Genomic DNA, 21400 nt, shown 5'->3' with positions numbered 1-21400 from the left:
AGAAAAGAAAAGAAAAGAAAAGAAAATCTGCAATAAAAGAAAAATGTAATGCTTTTAACAGTAACAGTTTGTTCAAGTTAGAAGGAAAGGTGGCTGTGGGCAATGGAATGAGGCCTCGCCTCAAAATAAAATAAAATAAAATTATTTGAATTGAATAATAGTGACACAAGTTATCAAATATCAAAACCTTAGGGATACAGCAAAAGCAGTTCTAACAGGAAAGTTTTTAGTGCTAAATGCCTACATCAAAAAGTCTGAAAGGTCACAGATTGACAACCTAACATCATACCTCCAGGAAATAGAGATACAAGAATAAACCAAACCTGAAGCTAACAGAAGAGAAGAAATAACAAAGATCAGATCAGAACTAAATGAAATTGAAAGAAAAATACAAAAGATCAATGAAACAAAAAAGTAATTCCTTGAAAACATAAACAAAATCAGTATTTCATTAGCTAGATTAACCAAGAAAATAAGAGAGAAGGCCTGGTACAGTGGCTCACTCCTGTAATCCCAGCCCTTTGGGAGGCTGAGGCAGGTGGATCAAAAGGTCAGGAGTTCAAGACCAGCCTGGCCAACATGATGAAACCCCATCTCTTACTAAAAATACAAAAATTAGCTGGGCACAGTGGCGGATACCTGTAATCCTAGCTACTCGGGAGGCTAAGTCAGGAGACTCACTTGAAACTGGGAGGCAGATGTTGCAGTGAGCTAAGATCACGCCACTGCACTCTAGCCTGGGCGACAGAGCAAAACTCCATCTCAAATAAATAAATAAATAAATAACGGAAAATAAAAGAGAAGATTCAAATAAGCTCAATTAGAAATGAAAATGGAGACGTTACAACCAACACCATAGAAATACAAAAGATCATTTTAGACTACTATGAACAACTCTATAAAGACAGAGGAAATAGATAAATTCCTGGAAATTTACAACCCTCCTTGCTTGAATGAGAAAGAAATAGAAATCCTGAACAGACCAGTAACAAGCAGTGAGATTGCCAAGAAAAAAAAAGCCCAGGCCAGAAAGATTCACAGCCAAATTCTAGCAGACATTTAAAGAAGAATTGGTACCAATCCTACTGAACCAATTCCAAAAGATTGTGAAAGAAGGAATCTTCCCCAATTCATTCTATGAAGCCAGTATCACTCTGATACCAAAGCCAGGAAAGGACATTTAAAAAAAAAAAAAAGAAAAAGAAATCTTATCCTATTAAAAAAAAAAAAATCTATAGACAAATATCCCTGACGAACATAGATGCAAAAATCCTCAACAACATATAGCAAACTAAATCTAATAGCACATGAAAAAGATAATTCTCCATGACCAAGTGGGTTTCAGCCCAGGGATGCAGGAATGGTTCAATATACACAAGTCACAGTGGCTCACGCCTGTAATCCCGGCACTTTGGGAGGCTGAGGCAGGCAGATCACCTGGAGGTCGGGAGTTCAAGACCAGCCTGACCAACATGGAGAATCCCCATCTCTACTAAAAATACAAAAGTTAGCTGGGCATAGTGGCGCACGCCTATAATCCCGGTACTTGGGAGGCTGAAGCAGGAAAATAATTTGAACCCAGGAGGTGGAGGTTGTGGTGAGCCGAGATCACACCATTGCACTCCAGCCTGGGCAACAAGAGCAAAACTCTGTCTCAAAAAAAAAAAAAAAAAAAAAAAAAAAAAACATACAATTATCTCAATAGATGCAGAGAAAGCATTTTATAAAATCCAACATCCCTTTTTGATTAAAAAAAAAAAACTCAATAAACTAGGCATAGAAGGAACGTACCTCAATATAATAAAAGCCATATATGATAAACCCACAGCCAACATCACACAGAATGGAGAAGAGTTGAAAGCATCTCCCCTGAGAGCTGGAACAAGACAAGAATGCCCACTTCTTCTACTCAACATAGTACTGGAAGTGCTAACCAGATCCATCAGGCAAAAGAAAGAAAGAAAAGGCATCCAAATTGGAAAAGAAAAAGTCAGACTATCTCTGTTTGCTATTGATATGATTGTATACCTAGAAAACTCCAAAAGACTCCTAGTTTGATAAATGAATTCAATGAAGTCCCAGACTACAAAATAAATGTACACAAATCAGTAGCATTGCTATACGGCAACAATGATCAAGCTGAGAACAAATCGAGAACTCAAGAAAAGGAATTTTCTTCTGTTACCTTTGGGTTTGGTATATTCATGTATCTGTAGCTCCTTGAGAGCTAGAAATGCATTTTAGAAAAGAACTCAATGCCTAAACAACTATTTAATAGGGTGTCTTTTCCCTATTGAGTTCTTTTCTAGAAGAACTCAATCCCTTTTACAATAACTGAAAAAATAAAATAACTAGGAATATATTTAACCAAGGAAGTGAGAGATCTCAACAACAGAACTACAAAACACTGCTGAAATAAATCATAGATGACATAAACAAATGGAAATACATCTCATGCTCACGGATTAGAAGAATCAAGATAATGAAAATGATGTGGTGAAAAGGGAATGCTTATACACTGCTGGTGGGAATGTAAATTAGTACAACCTCTGTGGAAAATAGTATGGAGAATTCTCAAAGAACTAAAAGTAGATGTACCATTCAATCCAACAATTCCTCTACTGAGTATCTAACCTAAAGGAAAATAAGTCATTATTTCAAAAAGACACCTGCATGCTTATATCTATCACAACACAATTCACAATTGCAAAGATATGGAACCAAACTAAGTGCCCATCAACCAACCAATGAATGGATAAAGAAAAGGTGGTATATATATGCCATGGAATATGACTCAGTCATAAAAAAGAATGAAATACTGTCTTTTGCAGAAACTTGGATGGGGCTGGCGGCCATTATTCTAAGTGAAGTAACTCAGGAATGGAAAACCAAAATACAGTGTGTTCCCACTTAAAAGTGGGGCTAAGCTATGGGTACACAAAGGCATACAGAGTGGTATAATGGACACTGGAGACTCTGAAGAGGGAGGGTGGGAGAGGATTAAGAGATAAAAAACTAGCCAGGCGCGGTGGCTCACGCCTGTAATCCCAGCACTTTGGGAGGCCGAGATGGGCGGATCACGAGGTCAGGAGATCGAGATCATCCTGGCTAACACGGTGAAACCCCGTCTCTACTAAACATACAAAAAACTAGCCGGGCGAGGTGGCGGCGCCTGTAGTCCCAGCTACTGGGGAGGCTGAGGCAGGAGAATGGCGGGAACCCGGGAGGCGGAGCTTGCAGTGAGCTGAGATCAGGCCACTGCACTCCAGCCTGGGCGACTGAGCGAGACTCCGTCTCAAAAAAAAAAAAAAAAAAAAAAGAGATAAAAAACTACATATTGGGTACAATGCATACTACTTGGGTGACTAGTGCACTAAAATCTTAGACATCTCCACTATACTATTCACCTATGTAACCAAAAGCCACTTGTATCCTAAAAACTATTGAAATTTTTTAAATGTATGTTTTTTAAAAAGTTATTTAATGAAACTAAATTCATTTCAATAAATGATAGATCTAAAGTTTTTGGTAACATTCAAACGTCATAGCTTAAGGCAAAAAAATTAAATTAAATTTTAAAAAGAACAAAAAGTTTTTGGTAACAAAAAAAAAGCACTGAAGGTAAGGGCAAACGGCTTGAGGAAAGAAACAATAGCTTTGGTATGTTTCTTGGAAAGTAAGTAGAGTGAACATGAGAGCTAACTTTTATTGAATCCTAGGCATACATTAGCTAATATAAGCCTCATAGCTGTCCTATGAGGAAGGTATGTTTTATCTCCTTTTTACCTGTATGAAAACTGAGGCTCCAGGAGGATAATTTGTGTAGTTTTACAGTTAGACAGTGATAGGATTTAACCCCAGGTCTGTAAGACTATAGAGGGCAAAGACTGCGATGCCCGGTACAGTAGTCCCCCCTTGTCCTTGGGGGATACACACCAAGACCCCCTGAAGCCCAGATAGTACTGAACTTCAAATACATATACACACACTGCTTTTTCCTATACATGCATACCTATGATAATAAGGTTTAATTGATAAATTAGGAACAGTTAACAGATAAACAACAGTAACTGATAATAAAATACAATTATCACAATGTCATATAACAGAAATTATATGAATGTGGTCCTCTCTCTCTTCGTCTCTCTCTTTCTCTTAACATCCTATTGTTCTGTATCATGGGTAACTAGTAACTAATTGAAACCATGGAAATCAAAACTATGGATAAGAGGAGACTACTATATCAATTTTGCCATTTATCAAGATCAAATGATCTCACTGAAACAGTCCATCCTCTTTGTCTTAAATCTTACTTTGTATATGTTAAAATTACCACCTCTGCTTTTTTTTCCATATTTGATTGATAGTCATTTTTACCCCTTCTCCGTGTATGCAAGAGTCATGGGGCTTATGAAATGCAGAGAACGTGTAGGTACCGCTGCCACTGCCATTGACATGTTCATTGCCTCAGTAAGTGTAAGAGGACTTCCTTGCCTTTGCGCTTTCCAGTCTGCCAGTAACAGTTATCTGGCCAATCAGATTTCAGAGCATTTGCTGCCAAGTAAAAACCTGTTACTCTTCCAGGAGTGATATTCAGACTGCTTAAACGTTGATTAAAAGTCTGAGAACAAAGCTCCCTTAAATAAGGATGACTTAGGCTTGAAGAGTGTTCAGAAAACAGATTCTGGTCTACTTAGCACAGAGCTGCTGTCAGGACAGCTGAGGATCAGGATTGGGAGGCAGTGGGATTAAAAATCAGACATCTAGACAGGCACAGTGGCTCACACCTGTAATCCCAACATTTTGGGAGACTAAGGTGGAAGAATTGCTTGAGACAGGAGTTTGAGACCAGCCTGGGCAACGTAGTAAGACCCCGTCTATACAAAAAAATTATAAAATTAGCCAGGCATGGTCAATGGCCCTGTGATCCCAGTTACTCAGGTGGCTGAGGTAGGAGGATCACTTTAGCCTAGGAGTTCAAGGCTGCAGGGAGCTATGATCACACTACTGCACTCCAGCCTGGGCAATAGAGACCCTGTCTCATTAAAAAAAAAAAAAAAATCGCTTGAACCCAGGAGGTGGCGGTTGCAGTGAGTTGAGATTGCGCCACTGCACTGCAGCCTGGGCAACAGAGGGAGACACCGTCTCAAAAAAAAAAAAAGAATCAAACTTCTCTCTGTTGGATGAGGATGCTGACCAGATTAAGGAAGGGTTGCCCACCTCCTCCTGATAGGATATGAGAAGAGTTTGATTGATACCTGTGTCAGTCTTCTCAGGCTGCTGTGACAAATTGCCACAAACTGGGTGGCTTAAAACGACAGGAACTGATTAGCTCACAATCCTGGAGGCCACAAGTCTGAAATCAAGATGTCTGGAGGGCCATGATCTCTCTGAAGCCCACAGGGGAGAATCCTTCTGTGCAGATTCTAGGTTCTGGTGTTGCCTGCAAGCCACAGCAGTCCTTGCTTTATGGCAGCATAACTCGAATCTCTGTCTCCACACGGTCATCTAACCTTTGTATTTGTGTAAACAAACTTCCCCTTTCTTTCTTTTTTTTGTTTTTTTTTTTCTTTGGGAGACGGAGTTTCACTCATGTTGCCCAGGCTGGAGTGCAGTGGCGCAATTCCGGCTCACTGCCACCCCCGCCTCTCGGGTTCAAGCAATTCTCCTGCCTCAGCCTCCTGTGTAGCTGGGATTACAGGTGCTCCCCACTATGCCTGGCTAATCTTTGTATTCTTAGTTGGGACGGGGTTTCACCATGTTGGCCAGGCTTGTCTCGAACTGCTGACTTCAGATGATCCGCCTGCCTTGGCCTCCCAGAGTGCTGGGATTACAGGCGTGAGCCACCACACCAGGCACAAACTTCCCTCTTCTCATTCCACAGACACTAGTCATAATGGATTTAGGGCCCTCACTGGTCCCGCATAACCTCATTTTAACTTGAATACATCTGCAAATAGCCTATTTCAAAATAAGGTCACATTCACAGGTGCCAGGTAAACATAAATTTTACGGGAACAGCCTTTAACCCAGTGCTGTGTCCAAACTTTGACTCTGTCACTGAATAAAGGGCCATCCTGAAAAAGCCATTCAGTGGGAATTAGAGGGCATCTTTGATATCCATGGACAGGACTTTCTTATTCATATTTTTCTTTTTTTTTTTTTTTTCAGTTTTTTTGTTTGTTTATTTTTTAAGGTGGTTTTCACTGTGTTGCCCAAGCTTGTCTCTAACTCCTGGGCTCAAGCAATCCTCCCACCTCAGCCTCCCAAAGTGCTAAGATTACAGGCATGAGACACTGCACTGGGACCTCATGTTTTCTTTCTGTAAAGGAGAGTTTTCTTTCTGTAAAGGAGAGTCTAACTACAACAGGCCGGGTGCGGTGGCTCATGCCTGTAATCCCAGCACTTTGGGAGGCCGAGGTGGGTGGATCACCTGAGGTCAGGAGTTCGAGACCAGCCTGGCCAATATGGTGAAACCCCATCTCCACTATCCACTAAAAATACAAAAATTAGTCAGGCATGGTGGCGGGCACCTATAGTCCCAGCTACTTGGGAGGCTGAGGCAGGAGAATCGCTTGAACCTGGGAGGAGGAGGTTGCAGTGAACTGAGATCATGCCACTGCACTCCAGCCTGGGTGACAAGAGCAAAACTCCACCTTAAAAAAAAAAAAAAAAAAAACTACAAGAATGTTGCTAAAATACACCCTCTCCATCTTTTAGTGGTATTACTCTACTCTGATGGTGAAAGCATATCATGTGAGACAAATTTCATTCTTTTTTTTTTTTTTTTTTTTTTTTTGAGACGGGGTCTCGCTCTGTCACCCAGGCTGGAGTGCAGTGGCCGGATCTCAGCTCACTGCAAGCTCCACCTCCCGGGTTTACGCCATTCTCCTGCCTCAGCCTCCCGAGTAGCTGGGACTACAGGCGCCTGCCACCTCACCCGGCTAGTTTTTTGTATTTTTTAGTACAGACGGGTTTCACCGGGTTCGCCAGGATGGTCTCGATCTCCTGACCTTGTGATCCGCCCGTCTCGGCCTCCCAAAGTGCTGGGATTACAGGCGTGAGCCACCGCGCCCGGCCGACAAATTTCATTCTTAAACATTAGGTTAGTGTTTTCTGTCAACAGATTATGAGAACTTTTATTGTTTTTATTGTTATTTTTTCCTAGATCCCGTGTGGAAAAATATCGGATGTCTTCAAATTTATAACAAACACAATAACACAATATGCTGCAAAACAAAAACAAAGTTGATTAACTCACTATCAAGCTGAAGCTTGTTTCACAGAGCTGGGATATTTTAATTTTCAATCAAAAAAGAGATTTTGAAGTGAACTGTGGGATGATTTTATAAAAGAGAGGCTGGCCAGGCCCAGTGGCTCACGTCTGTAATTCCAATACTTTGGGAGGCCAAGGTGGGCAGATCACTTGAGGCCAGTATTTCAAGACCAGCCTGGCCAACATGGCGAAACCCCGTCTCTGCTAAAAATACAAAAATTAGCCGGGTGCGGTGGCAGGCACCTGTAATTCCAGCTACTGGGGAGGCTGAGGCAGTAGAGAATCACTTCAACCTGGAGGCAGAGGTTGCAGTGAGCCAAGATCGCGCCATTGCACTCTAGTCTGGGGGACAAGAATGGAAGCCTGTCTCAAAAGAAAAAGAAAACGAAAAAGAAACCTGCAATAAAAGAAAAATGTGATGGTTTTAACAGTTTGTCCAAGTCAAAAGGAAAGGTGGGTGTGCCCAGCATCAACGAATTAGTCATGAGGAGAACTGAGCTGCAAATCTTGCAAGTCAGGTTCACTGCATATGTGATGGGAATAGTAAGCAGAGTTATGACTATATTTAAATGCTTATGCCCTTCATCATAAGTTTATGAGCAATGTGGAAGTCAAATTTGAATCTGGAGGTAAAATTTCTCTTATGACAGTCTAATCTAGATCAGGGAAATTTACTGAAGATTTACCAAGCTGTTTGCTCATGGTCTAAGGAGAGCTCAGGATCACCTCCTTCAGGAAGTCTTCTCTTACCTCCCCTCAACTAGGTTGGGTGCCTTTCATCTGTCCTGCTGTTAAAACCCTGTGCTGGCCGGGCGCGGTGGCTCACGCCTGTAATCCCAGCACTTTGGGAGGCCAAGGCGTGCAGATAACAAAGTCAGGAGTTCGAGACCACCCTGGCCAACATGGTTAAACCCCATGTCTACTAAAAATATAAAAATTAGCCAGGCACGGTGGCATGCGCCTATAATCCTAGCTACTTGGGAGGCTGAGGCAGGAGAATCATCTGAACCTGAGAGGCAGAGGTTGCCGTGAGCCGAGATTGCACCATTGCACTTCAGCCTGGGCAACAAGAGCAAAACTCCATCTCAAACAACCCCTGTGCCAACCTCTTTACAGTTGTGCCTGACCTAAGTATAGAATCCGAAGTTAAAAATGAATTTTCAGATGAGCACAGTGGCTCACACCTGCAATCCCAACACTTTGGGAGGCTGAAGCAGGCAGATCCCTTGAGCCCAGGACTTCGAGACCAGCCTGGGAAGCATGACAAAACTCTATCTCTACCAAAAAAAAAAAAAAAAAAAAAAAAAAAAAAAATTATCAGGCCATCCACTGGGTGCAGTGGCTCACGCCTGTAATCCCAGCACTTTGGGAGGCTGAGGCGGGCGGATCACGAGGTCAGGAGATCGAGACCATCCTGTCTAACACAGTGAAACCCAGTCTCTACTAAAAATGCAAAAAATTAGCCAGGCATGGTGGCGGGCGCCTGTAATCCCAGCTACTCGGGAGGCTGAGGCAGGAGAATGGCGTGAACCTGGGAGGAGGAGCTTGCAGTGAGCCGAGATTGTGCCACTGCACTCCAGCCCGGACGACAGAGCGAGACTCCATCTCAATAATAATAATAATAATAATAATAATTAACCAAGCATGGTGGTGCGGGCCTGTAGTCCCAGCTACTTGAGAGGCTGAGGGAGGAGAATCACTTGAGCCTTGGAGGTTGAGGCTATAGTGAGCCATGATCGCGCCACTGCACTCTAGCCTGCATGACAGAGTGAGACCCTGTCTCAAAAAAAAAAAAAAAAACTTAAAAATAAATGAATTTTTCTCAGAACCCTGAAGGCATTACTCCAGTATTTTCTAACATTCGTTGGCTCAGATGTGTTGTAAATCTGTTTAACCTCACTTTAAGTGTACTATTTTTCCCACAGAAATGTTCAGGATTTATTTATTTATTTTATTATTATTATTATTATTACTATTATTATTATTTTTAGACAGAGGCTGGCTCTGTCGCCAGGCTGGAGTGCAGTGGCATGATCTTGGCTCACAGCAACCTCCACCTCCTGGGTTCAAGTGATTCTCCTGCCTCAGCCTCCTGAGTACCTGGTACTACAGGTGTGCGCCACCATGCCCAGCTAATTTTTTTGTATTTTTAGTAGAGATGGGGTTTCACCCTATTGGCCAGGATGGTCTCGATGGCCTGATCTCGTGATCTGCCCACCTCAGCCTCCCAAAGTGCTGGGATTACAGGCATGAGCCACCGTGCCCGGCCAGGATCTATTTTTTGTTTGTTTTGAGACAGGATCTCACTGTGCTGCCCAAGCTGGAGTGCCATTGAGGTCGGAGGCAGGACTCAACTCCAGACCGGATGGAAGACTGGCTGAAACAAGGAAGAAGTACCAAAAGCATTCCTCCGTAAGACATGCCCACCAGCACAATGGCAGTTTACCATTACCATGGCAACACCCAGACGTTACCATTGCTTTTCTGAAAATTTCTAAATAACCCGTCCCTTAACTTACATGTGATTAAAACTGGGTATAAATATGACCGCCAATCTGCCCCTGAGCTGCTACTCTGGGCACACTGTCTATGGGGTAGCCCTGTTCTGCAGGGAGCAGTACCTCTGCTGCTGCTATACACTGCCACTTCAGTAAAAGTTACTAACACCACCAGCTTGCCCTTGAATTCTTTCCTGGGCAAACACAAGAACTATCCCAGGCTAAGCCCCAGTTTGGGGCTCATCTGCTTTGCATCACCATTGCCTGATGGTAGTTCATTGCAGCCTTGTCCTCCTGGGCTCAAGCAATTCTCCCACTTCAGCCTCCCCAGTAGCTGGGACTACAGGCACATACCACCATGCCTGGCCAATTTTTATTTTTAATTTTTTTGTAGAGATGGTGTTTCACTATGTTGCCCAGACTGAGGATCTATTCTTTAATCTTGGAGACTTAATGTTTCACAGCATGTGTCTGGGTGGTGGTATTTTTACCACCAAATTTTACCAGCAAATTCATTTGCTCTGTTATTTTCTCTGATATTTACTTTCTTTCTCTCCATTATCATTACTTTACCACTCAATTTTGCAACTCTTTTGAGGACTCTTGTTTTTATTTTTTGAAATGTACTTTTATGGCCAAGTGCAGTGGCTCACGCCTGTAATCCCAACACTTTGGGAGGCCAAGGTGGGCAGATCAAGAGGTCAGGAGATCGAGACCAGACTGGCCAACATAGTGAAACCCCATCTCTACTAAAAATACAAAAAATTAGCCGGGCGTGGTGGTAGGCACCTGTAATTCCAGCTACTCAGGAGGCTGAGGCAGAAGAATGGCTTGAACCCAGGAGGCAGAGATTGCAGTGAGCGGAGACTGCACCATTGTACTTCAGCCTGGGCAACAGTGCAAGACTCTGTCTCAAAAAAAAAAAAGTACTTTTATTATATTTTGTTTATAGACACAGGGTCTCACTATGTTGTCCAGACTGGTCTCTAACTCTTGGCTCAAGCAGTCCTCCCACTTTCACCTTCCAAAGTGCTGGGATTATAGGCATGAACCACCACGCCCGGCCTTGAGGACTCTCATTAGCCAAAGGTTGGCACTCTTTGATTCTTAAGGCCTCTTGTTAATTCCATCTTTCACTTTCCTCTGAGGACCCAATGTTTGCATTGAGAATCTCAGCATTTCTCGTCTTACAACACCACTCCTGTTTTCAGCTTGATGCTAAATGTCTAATGGCTTTGCTTTGGCAACACTTTTCCCGTAGGGGAAATGGAGTGGATAAGAGAAAATCAACTGTTTCATATGCAATTCTTTTTTTAATTAATTTATTTTTTTTAGATAGGGTCACACTTTGTCACCCAGGCTGGAGTGCAGTGGCATTATCACAGCTGACTGCAACCTCAAACTCCCAGGCTCAAGCAATCCTCCCACCTCAGCCTCCCAAGTAGCTGGAACTACAGATGCAAGCCACCATATCTAGCTAATTTTTTTTTTTTTTTTCTTTTTAGACAGAGTCTTGCTCTGTCACCCAGGCTGCAGTGCAGTGGTGGGATCTCGGCTCACTGCAACCCCAGGTTCAAGTGATTCTTCTGCCTCAGCCTCCAGAGTAGCTGGGACTACAGACACACGCCACCACACCTGGCTAATTTGCTAATTTTTTTGTATTTTTAGTAGAGACAGGGTTTTGCCATGTTGGCCAGGGTGGTCTTGAACTCCTGACCTCATGAACCACTGCTTTGGCCTCCCAAAGTGCTGGGATTACAGACATGAGCCACCATGCCCGGCCCATGCCTGGCTAATTTTTTAATTTTTTGTAGAGATGAAGTCTCACTATGTTTCCAAGGCGGCTCTCAAATTCCTGGACTCAAGTAATCCTCCTGCCTTAGCCTCCGATATTGCTGAGATAACAGGCATGAGCCACCACACCTGGCCTACATGCAATTCTTCAACTGATGTCCCAGCTCTGAAGTCTATTGCTGCACTCCCTCCTGTGCCAACTCTGGTAGCCCCAGAACTTCTCAGAGGTCTGTGACAAACCACCTGCATCTCTCCAACCTTGTAGACAAGACCTATAGCTGCCTATACTCTATTACAAACCTATAAGCAGTGTTATAGACATAATTTGTCTTTATTTTTTATTTACTTTTTAGATTTTAACTTATCACCAGTCAGAATAGTAATTTTTAAAAGCTCATTCTCTAGTGTTCTCACTTTTAGATTACCCCTCTTTGTACTTCTGAATCTATTTCAGTGATATCTTGAGAAACACAGAAAATGTTTGTTCCATCCACTTTTTGTATTTTGGGTTTGGTTTTGTTTTGTTTTTGAGACAGAGACTCACTCTGTCGCCCACGCTGGAGTGCAGTGGAGTGATGTCGGCTCACTGCAACCTCTGCCTCCCGGGTTCAAGTGATTCTCCTGCCTCAGCCTCCAAAGTAGCTGGGATTACAGGGGCCCACCGCCACACCTTGCCAATTTTTGTATTTTCAGTAGAGATGGGGTTTCGCCGTGTTGGCCAGGCTGGTCTCAAACTCCTGGCCTCAAATTATCCACCCGCCTCATCCTCCCAAAGTGCTGGGATTATAGGCGTGAGCCACCGTGCCCGGCTGACCCACCTATTTTTAACCAGAAGCAAGAATCACAGTATAAAGGCAAAGACTATGTCTATTTCATTCACCAAGAAATACATTGTGCCTAGCAGTCTGTGTAGTACTCCACAGACATTCATAATTTGTGAAGTAAAAGAGTGCTTCAGCTGTTCAGAGTATTTTCCTCCTCTGTTTGATTTACCTTCTACAATGGCCAAGAGAATGTGGTGATAGAATTAGGATATAGCACTAGTTTTGATGATGCAAATACATCCAGAAAAATTAAACAAAAATGATTGTATGTACCAGGAGAAAAAAAAGAACACTTCAGGTAGCCTAATTCCAAGAGCCAGTTAAACCGAAATGGAAACTAGGAGCCATGATCAGTTAGTCTAGAGAAAGAATTGCAATGTGCCTGTTACATATTCTCAGGAATAGTTTAGTTTAAAATCTTCTCAGTGACTTTATTATTTATTTCACTATAAGTAGAACTCAGCATATATACCTATATACTTTTATAAAAATTAATTTGGCCGGGCGCGGTGGCTCAAGCCTGTAATCCCAGCACTTTGGGAGGCCGAGGCGGGCGGATCACAAGGTCAGGAGATCGAGACCACAGTGAAACCCCGTCTCTACTAAAAATACAAAAAATTAGCCAGGCGCGGTGGCGGGCGCCTGTAGTCCTAGCTACTCAGGAGGCTGAGGCGGGAGAATGGCGTGAACCCGGGAGGCGGAGCTTGCAGTGAGCCGAGATTGCGCCACTGCACTCCAGCCTGGGCGACAGCGTGAGACTCCGTCTCAAAAAAAAAAAAAAAAAAAAAAAAAAAATTAATTTGATTAATTAAAGTTGTTTTTTAAAACAAAACTCACGTAGTAGACTAACTCCTCTCAAACTCTTTGGACTTTGCATTTCTTTACCCTTTTAAAATCTGAAGAATAAAGGCAGAGCACAGAGGCTCACGCCTATAATCCCAGCACTTTGGGAGGCCGAGGGAGGAGGATTGTTTGAGCTCAGGAGTTTGAGACCAGCCTGAGCAACACAGTGAGATCCTGTCTCTACGAAAAGAAACAATGATAATATATAAAAATAAAATATCAAAGACTCGAGGAACGTAAGAACTCTTGCTTATGTGGGTTATAGTTATCAATATTTCGTGTGTGAGGAAAAACAATTGTTTTTTGTTTTTTGTTTTTTTTGAGACTCCAGTCACCCAGGCTGGAGTGCAGTGATGCAAACATGGCTCACTGCAGCCTGGACTTCCCAGGTTCAAGTAATCCTCCTGTGTAGCTGGGACCGCAGGCGCCAGCCACCATGCCCAGCCAATTTGTTTGATTTTTTGTAGAGATGAAGTCTCACTTTGTTGCCTAGGCTGGTTGATAATTTTTTTTGTTAATTATTAGTTATTCAGAAATAACAAGGCCACGCATGGTAACTCATGCCTATAATCTCAGCACTTTGGGAGGCTGAGGTGGGAGGATCACTTGTGGCCCGGTGTCTAGGCTGCAGTGAACTATGATCACGCCACTGCACTCCAGCCTGAGTGACAGAGTAAAACCTCATCTCCTAAAAAATAATAATAATATTCTAGCGTGTTTGTATGAAAATAATTGTGCTTTCCAAAACAAAAATAAAAATAGTGAGAAGCATGTCATTGTTTTACATCTCTGTATCTAAATTTATAGACTACAGGTAGATTTCTCTATCTGCTTCTGCAGTCATTCTATTGCAATATGTTTTGGTTACGTATATATTTTTTAAAATCTCACTGAGTGTGGGTGCTTATGCCTGTATTCCCAGCACTTTGGAAGGCCAAGGCAGGAAGATTGCTTGAGCTCAGGGGTTCAAGATCAGTTTGGGCAATATAGTGAGATCCCCGTATCTACCAAAAAAAAAAAAAAAATCTGGCGGCCAGGTGCTGTGGCTCACATCTGTAATCCCAGCACTTTGGGAGACCGAGGAGAGTGGATCATGAGGTCAAGAGATCGAGACCATCCTGGCCAACGTGGTAAAACCCCGTCTCTACTAAAAATACAAAAATTAGCTGGGTGTAGTGGCACATGCCTGTAACTCCAGCTACTTGGGAGGCTGAGGCAGGAGAATCACTTGAACCCAGGAGGTGGAGATTGCAGTGAGCCAAGATCACCCCACTGCACTCCAGCCTGGTGACAGAGAGAGACTCCATTAAAAAAAAAAAAAAAAAAAAACTATAGTTAGAAAAGGCAAGGGCATTTTAATAGCCTTTTCAGATAATTATGTGTATACTATTATATGATACTAGATAAAAACTCAACAAGTGCTATGTTTACCAAAAGTTAGTTATAATGTGGAATCTGAAACTATAGTAATGAAGTTTTTACATTCAGTTACTTTAAAATCCATTGGTCTATCCTACACTTTGAATGAATCTTTTTCTTAATTTATAGCATCAGACATCAGACATTTGTCATTGGAAAACATTGTGTTTCACTGAGTCATGCAGATCTTCCAAATCTTGGCAAATTCTATTATTTAAAAAATCAGGCCGGGCGCAGTGGTTCACGCCTGTAATCCCAGTACTTTGGGAGGCTGAGGCCGGCAGATCACCTGAGGTCAGGAGTTCGAGACCAGCCTGGCCAACATGGAGAAATTCTGTCTCTACTAAAAGTACAAAAATTAGCCTGGCATGGTGGCAGGTGCCTGTAATCCCAGCTACTCAAGAGGCTAAGGCAGGAGAATCGCTTGAACTGGGGAGGCAGAGGTTGCAGTGAGCCGAGATCATGCCACTGTACTCCAGCCTGGGCGACAAGAGCAAGACTCGGTCCCCCTACCCACTCCCCCGCCAAAAAAAAAAAAAATCAGTCCCAGCTACTTGGGAGGCTGAGGCAGGAGGATCACTTGAGCCCAGGAAGGCTGAGGCTGCAGTGAGCCGTGATTGTGGCATTGCACTCCAGCCTGGGCAACAGACCAAGACCTTGACTCAAAAAAATAAACAAACAAACAAAAATCACTGAAGCTAGCTCAGTTTTCACTAAAGATTGGGATATTGGACAATGTTATATATTCTCAAAGGGAAGGTAAACCAACATAATTTTTCCTGAAGGCAATCCGCAATAGGAATACAAAAATATTCCTTTTGACCTAACAGTTACACTTTGGAGAAGTCTTAAGAAAGTAATTAGACGAGTGTGCACAGGCAAACCAACAACAACAACAATTCAATGCTCATCTTTGGAGGTGTTAAAAAATGTATGTATGATGTTGGCTATGACTGTTTTTATCATAAAAAATAGAAGTAAATAAATATTGGTTAAATAAATAATATATAACCTTTCAGTGGACTACACTGGAGCCATGTAACAGAATGTTGTAGATCTAGTTTGTATTGATGAAGAAAGATGTTCATTTATAATGTGAAGTTAAAAAATACTACACAACAGTACATAGATAACAGAGTCACTAAATAATGGAATATAAAAAATTTGACAAAATATTTTCATTTAGAATATTTCCCAAACATTTCTGATCATTTATTTTTGTTTCAAGCTCTTAGGAAATTCAGAGGAAACTTCTATGCTAATATTTTCTTTCTAAAATCTTAATAAAACATAAGTAAGACATCAATTGGCTTAAGTTTTGTTTGGTTTGGTTTGGTTTGGTTTTTGTATGGTTTTTTTTTTTTTGTTTTTTTTTTTTTTTGTACTTTTCTCTGTCCTGACCAAGGTTGTTTGTTTTGTTTTGTTTTGTTTTGTTTTTTAATGTACTTGTATTTATTTTACTGGAAATGAACCTAGTGGGACTAGCATATTGAGATTATTTATAGACTGGTGAAGAGTTGGTCTCTGTTCATAGATATGAAACAATGTTTTCAGGCTAGGCACCTTAACTCACACCTGTAATCCCAATGTTTTGAGACGATGAGAAGGGAAGATGGCTGGAGGTCAAGAGTTCTAGACGAACCCAGGCAACATAATGAAACCTTGTCTCTACAAAAATTTTTCTAAAATATTAGCCAGGTGTGGTGGCAAGTGCCTGTAGTCCTAACTACTTGAGAGGCTGAGGTGAGAGGATTGCTTGAGCCCAGGAGTTTGATGCTGCAGTGAGCTGTGATACCACCACTGCACTACAGTCTGCAAAACAGAGCAAGACTGTCTAAAAAAAAAAAACAAAAAAAAAAAAGCAAAAACAACAACAACAACAAAACGCTCACACCTGTCATCCTAGCACTTTGGGAGGTCTAGACAGGAGGATGACTTGACCCCAGGAATTTGAGATCAGCCTGGACAACATAGTTAGAGTCCCATCTCTATTTAAAACTTAAAAAAAGGAAAAATATTTTCTTTCAGTTGTCTACATGCTTTCTATACAGGTTACAATAATTCCGGCTGAAGTTTTGCCAGGTTCATAATTGACACATAAAATATTCTTGGACAGACACATTGGCTCACGCCTGGAATCCCAGCACTTTGGGAGGCCAAAGCAGGTGGATCACCTGAGGTCAGGAGTTCAAGACCAACCTGGCCAACATAGTGAAACCCTGTCTCTATTAAAAATACAAAATTAGCCAAGCGTGGTGGCAGGTGCCTGTAATCCCAGCTATTCGGGAGGCTGAAGCAGGAGAATCACTTGAACCCAGAGGTGGAGGTTGCAGTGAGCCAAGAGTGTACCATTGCACTCCAGCCATGGTGACAAGAGTGAAACTCGATCTCAGAAAATATATATATATTCCTCTGGGTCAGGGGCAGTGGCTCACACCTCTAATCCCAGCACTTTGGGAGGCAGAGGTGGGTGGATCACTAGAGGTCAGGAGTTTGAGACCAGCCTGACCAACATGGTGAAACCCCTCTCTACTAAAACTACAAAATTAGCTAGGTATGGTGGCACACACCAGTAATCTCAGCTACTAAGGAGGCTGAGGCAGGAGAATCACTTGAACCTGGGAGGCAGAGGTGGCAGTGAGCCGAGATTGTATCATTGCACTCTAACCTGGGTAACAAGAGCGAGACTCCGTCTCAAAAAAAAAAAAAAAAAAAATCTTCTGATATATAAAAGTTTTCTGGCCAGGCACAGTGGCTAATGCCTATAATCCCAGCATTTTGGGAGGCCGGGGTGGGTGGATTTTCTGAGGTCAGGAGTTCAAGACCAGCCTGGCCAACATGGTGAAACCTTGCCTCTACTAAAAGTACAAAAATTAGCCAGGTGTGGTGGCATATGCCTATAGTCCCAGCTACTCGGGAGACTGAGGCAGGAAAAATCGCTTGAACCCGGGAGGTAGAGGTTGCAGTGAGCTGAGATCATGCCACTGCATTCCAGCTTGGGCAACAGAGTGAGACTCCATCTAAAAAAAAAAAAAAAAAGTTTTCTAAGAATTAGAGATAATCCACTTCCAGAGAGCTTATCAAACTCTGGGTTTTAGTAATGAAAGAAGAAGAAAAAAAATCAGCCTGTCTTCCATCTCTATTAGGTCTACTAGTATGAAGCACCAGAGCCTTCTTAAAAGTTGTATTTTTATTATGTTAACAACTACTTTCCAGCGGGGAGCAGTGGGTCACGCCTGTAATCCTGGCACTTTGGGAGGCCGAGGTGGGTGGGTCACCTGGGGTCAGGAGTTTCAGACCACCCTGGTCAACATGTGAAACCCTGTCTCTACTGAAAATACAAAAATTGGTCTGGGTTGGCGGCAGGCGCCTGTAATCCTAGCAACTCGAGAGACTGAGGCAGGAGGATCGCTTAAACCCAGAGGGCTGAGGTTGCAGTGAGCTGAGATCGCATCATTGCACTCCAGCCTGAGTGAAACAGCAAAACCTCTGCCTCCTGGGTTCAAGGGATTCTCGTGCCTCAGCCTCCCAAGTAGCTGGGATTATAGGTGCTCACCACCACACCCAGATAATTTTGCATTTCAGTAGAGATGGGTTTTCACCATGTTGGCCGGGCTGGTCTCAAACTCCTGACCTCAGATGATCCACCAGCCTCAGCCTCCCAAAGTGCTGGGATTACAGGCATGAGCCACCGTGCCTGGCCCCTAACTTCTGTTTTAATTTAAACTTTATTTGAATATCTCTAGTATTATAAACTGTATTTGATCCTTCAAGGAAACGTTTATAATTTGTATCTTTTCTACTCATATGCAAATGTTAACTATGTTAATATTGACATTTCTCATGGATTTATAAAGCACTATTTTCTACACACTTGAATGACAGGAAAAAAAGTTGTTCTCTCTAGGCAAGGAGTGAAAAGGGAAAAGAAAGTCAACTAACATTTATTGCCTACCTACTATGTGATAGGCACTGCTTAAGAAAAGCCTTCAATCCATGTTTCTTCGTTACTCTCATACCACAATAACACATGTTTCTGTGACCTAAGGTGTAGGTGCTTTTCCCCATAAACCAAGCATGGTGAAAACCCATCTCTACTAAAAATACAAAAATTAGCCAGGTGTGGTGGTGCACACCTGTAGTCCCAGCTACCTGGGAGGCCAAGGCAGGAGAAACGCTCAATCCCAGGAGGCAGAGGTTGCAGTGAGTTGAGATCATGTCACTGTACTCCAGCCTGGGGAGCAGAGTGAGTCTCCATCTAAAAAATAAATAAATAAATAAAATAAACAAATGTTTTATACATTCTATCCAGCATTTTAATTTTCCTTTTTTTTAGTTGGCGCATGGGAAGTTTATTCCTTGTATCTAAACTGCCATGCTGCCAGAGTGGCTGAAATGCAGGAAGGCAATTATAATTGGAGCTTAGGGTATTGTGAGCCACCTGAATAAATGCTGAGGGCTGTTCAACCTTTTGTTCTTTATCGAGGAGGCTGTCAGATTTGGAAAAGAATGTACTTAGCCAACATGGCTAGGAAATGAGGTTTTTCCATTAACTGGGACTTTTCCCTAAAAATTTGCCTGCTTTGGGATTAATATCACCCCATATAAGGGTGCTATACACGGAAGTTCTCAAGATTTTCTCTCTCTCTTTTTTTTGAGACAGAGTTTCCCTCTTGTTGCCCAGTCTGAAGTGCAATGGTGCGATCTCGGCTCACTGCAACCTCCACCTCCTGGGTTCAAGTGATTCTCCTGCCTCAGCCTCCCGAGTAGCTGGGATTACAGGTGTAAGCAACTGAACCTGGCTGTTCTCAGGATTCTCTAAGTTGTTCATAGTTCCAGAGTTACATTTGCTTTTTTCTTGGCAATTTTATTTTATTACCCAGTTGAATATCCTCCAAATTCAATTCTGACACTGTCTACCTGGAGATAATGTCAGATCCCATGGGTTGGGGCCTCAGTCCCCAAGACCACCATCTCCTTCACACACCAGTCCCAAGTCCAGTCCTCTAGAACTTCTGATCAACTGGCTTCAAGTTGGAGTTCCAACGACCCCCTCTTTGGGTTCAATTAATTTGCTGGAGCAGCTCATAGAACACTACGTTTACGGGTTTGTTATAAAATATAGGATATTACAAAAGATACAGATGAAGAGATGCATAGGGCGAGGTGTGGGGGAAGGAGCTTGGAGCTTCCATGCTCGCCCTGGGCCCGCCACCCTTCAGGAACATTCAGGAGTTCAGCTCTGGGAAGCTCTTGGAAACCAGTCCTCTCAGATTTTTACGTAAACTTCATGATGTCAGTATTCATTCTCCTAGGGTATAGAACAGGGCCCTCGCTGGTGAGGGTCTTAAGACCCACAGTCAGAATGGGTGGGGGGTGGGGGAAGATTAGAGTCCCACCTCAGGGGGCAAGTGAAAGGAGGGCAGGAGGGCAGAGAGATTCCATTTCCTGAGGCCTGCCCAACACACTCAACATTATAACAAAAACTGTAACAAGGGATATAGGAGTTATGAGCCAGGGACTATGGATAAAAACCAATATCTATTATATATCATTATACCACAAGCACTGTCACAGGCACGCTATCAGAATGTTTCCTTTTATTCCCTTAACAATCTTGCGAAATAAGAATCCTACTTTTTTTTTTTTTTTTTTTTTTTTTTTGAGACAGATTTTCACTCTTGTTGCCCAGGCTGGAGTGCAATGGCACGATCTCAGCTCACTGCAACCTCCGCCTCCTGGGTTCAAGCGACCTGCCTCAGCCTCCCAAGTAGCTGGGATTACAGGCACCTGCCACCATGCCCAGCTAATTTTGTATTTTTAGTAGAGACGGGGTTTCTCCATTGTAGAAAGTAAAAAGTTCCTCTTCAAAGTTTCCCTCCTTGTTAAAGAATAAATCTTAAGTGTTATAAATAATAGTTTCTTTTAAGGCTAACTTCCTTCAAGCCTCCTTGCTTTGTGCTAATAATTCTTTGTTAAGCCCTATCCTATGTATCTGTTAGATATAAGGGAATAAGTACATTCAATGTCCTTGTTCTTTAACCAAGATGTCTGTGCTGGGCCTGCTCACGGCCATGTCCCAGCTTGCGGCCTATGCCCCTTCCTTATTCGGGAATTTTTATTACTTTTCTAAATCTTTTCGTAAGCAACTTCCTCTTTTCCTTTGTTCTCCATTACCTCTACCTATTTAAGAAAGTTTTAAATTACTAGCCAGTTGGGTTAAGTTTAGATTATGCAGTCTGGCTCCAGCCAATGCAGACAAGACACAGTAGCCAGGACAAGCTGTGTAAGGGATAAAAATTGCTTCCCTCCTTTATTCAGGTGTGTTAGATACAAGGAATAAACTTCCTATGCCCCCACTAAAAAAAACGGAAAATTAAAATGCTGGATAGAATACATAAAACATTTGTTTATTTGTTTTGTTTTATTTTATTTATTTATTTATTTATTTATTTATTAGATGGAGACTCACTCTGTTCCCCAGGCTGGAGTGCAGTGGCATGATCTCGACTCACTGCAACCTCTGCCTCCTGGGATTGAGCGATTCTCCTGCCTCGGCCTCCCAGGTAGCTGGGACTACAGGTGCGCACCACCACGCCTGGCTAATTTTTGTATTTGTAGTAGAGATGGGTTTTCACCAAGTTGGCCAGGCTGGTCTCGAAATTCTGACCTCAAGTGATCCTCCTGCCTCGGCCTCCCAAAGTGCTGGGATTATACTCATGAGCCACCTAGCCTGGCAAAAGGTT

At 42.5% G+C, this 21400-nt stretch overlaps 2 protein-coding genes across 2 annotated transcripts in view; one reads left to right on the top strand and one right to left on the bottom strand.

Annotated features, from left to right (window-relative positions):
- The window catches only part of GTF3C6 (general transcription factor IIIC subunit 6), a 1097326-nt gene that overhangs the window by 935733 nt on the left and 140193 nt on the right, over window positions 1-21400 (top strand). The window lies entirely within an intron of this gene.
- The window catches only part of REV3L (REV3 like, DNA directed polymerase zeta catalytic subunit), a 659986-nt gene continuing 644980 nt past the window's right edge, over window positions 6395-21400 (bottom strand). Inside the window, exon 27 of the transcript XR_007725269.1 lies at window positions 6395-6433. The gene's annotated coding sequence lies outside the window, so the exon portion shown is untranslated. The remainder of the gene's footprint in view (window positions 6434-21400) is intronic.

Source organism: Macaca thibetana, chromosome 4, assembly GCF_024542745.1.
Source record: "Macaca thibetana thibetana isolate TM-01 chromosome 4, ASM2454274v1, whole genome shotgun sequence".
NCBI classification, from domain to species: Eukaryota; Metazoa; Chordata; class Mammalia; order Primates; family Cercopithecidae; genus Macaca; species Macaca thibetana.
The sequence above is the reverse complement of the archived record's forward strand: the minus strand, read 5'-3'. Positions and strand labels throughout refer to the sequence as shown.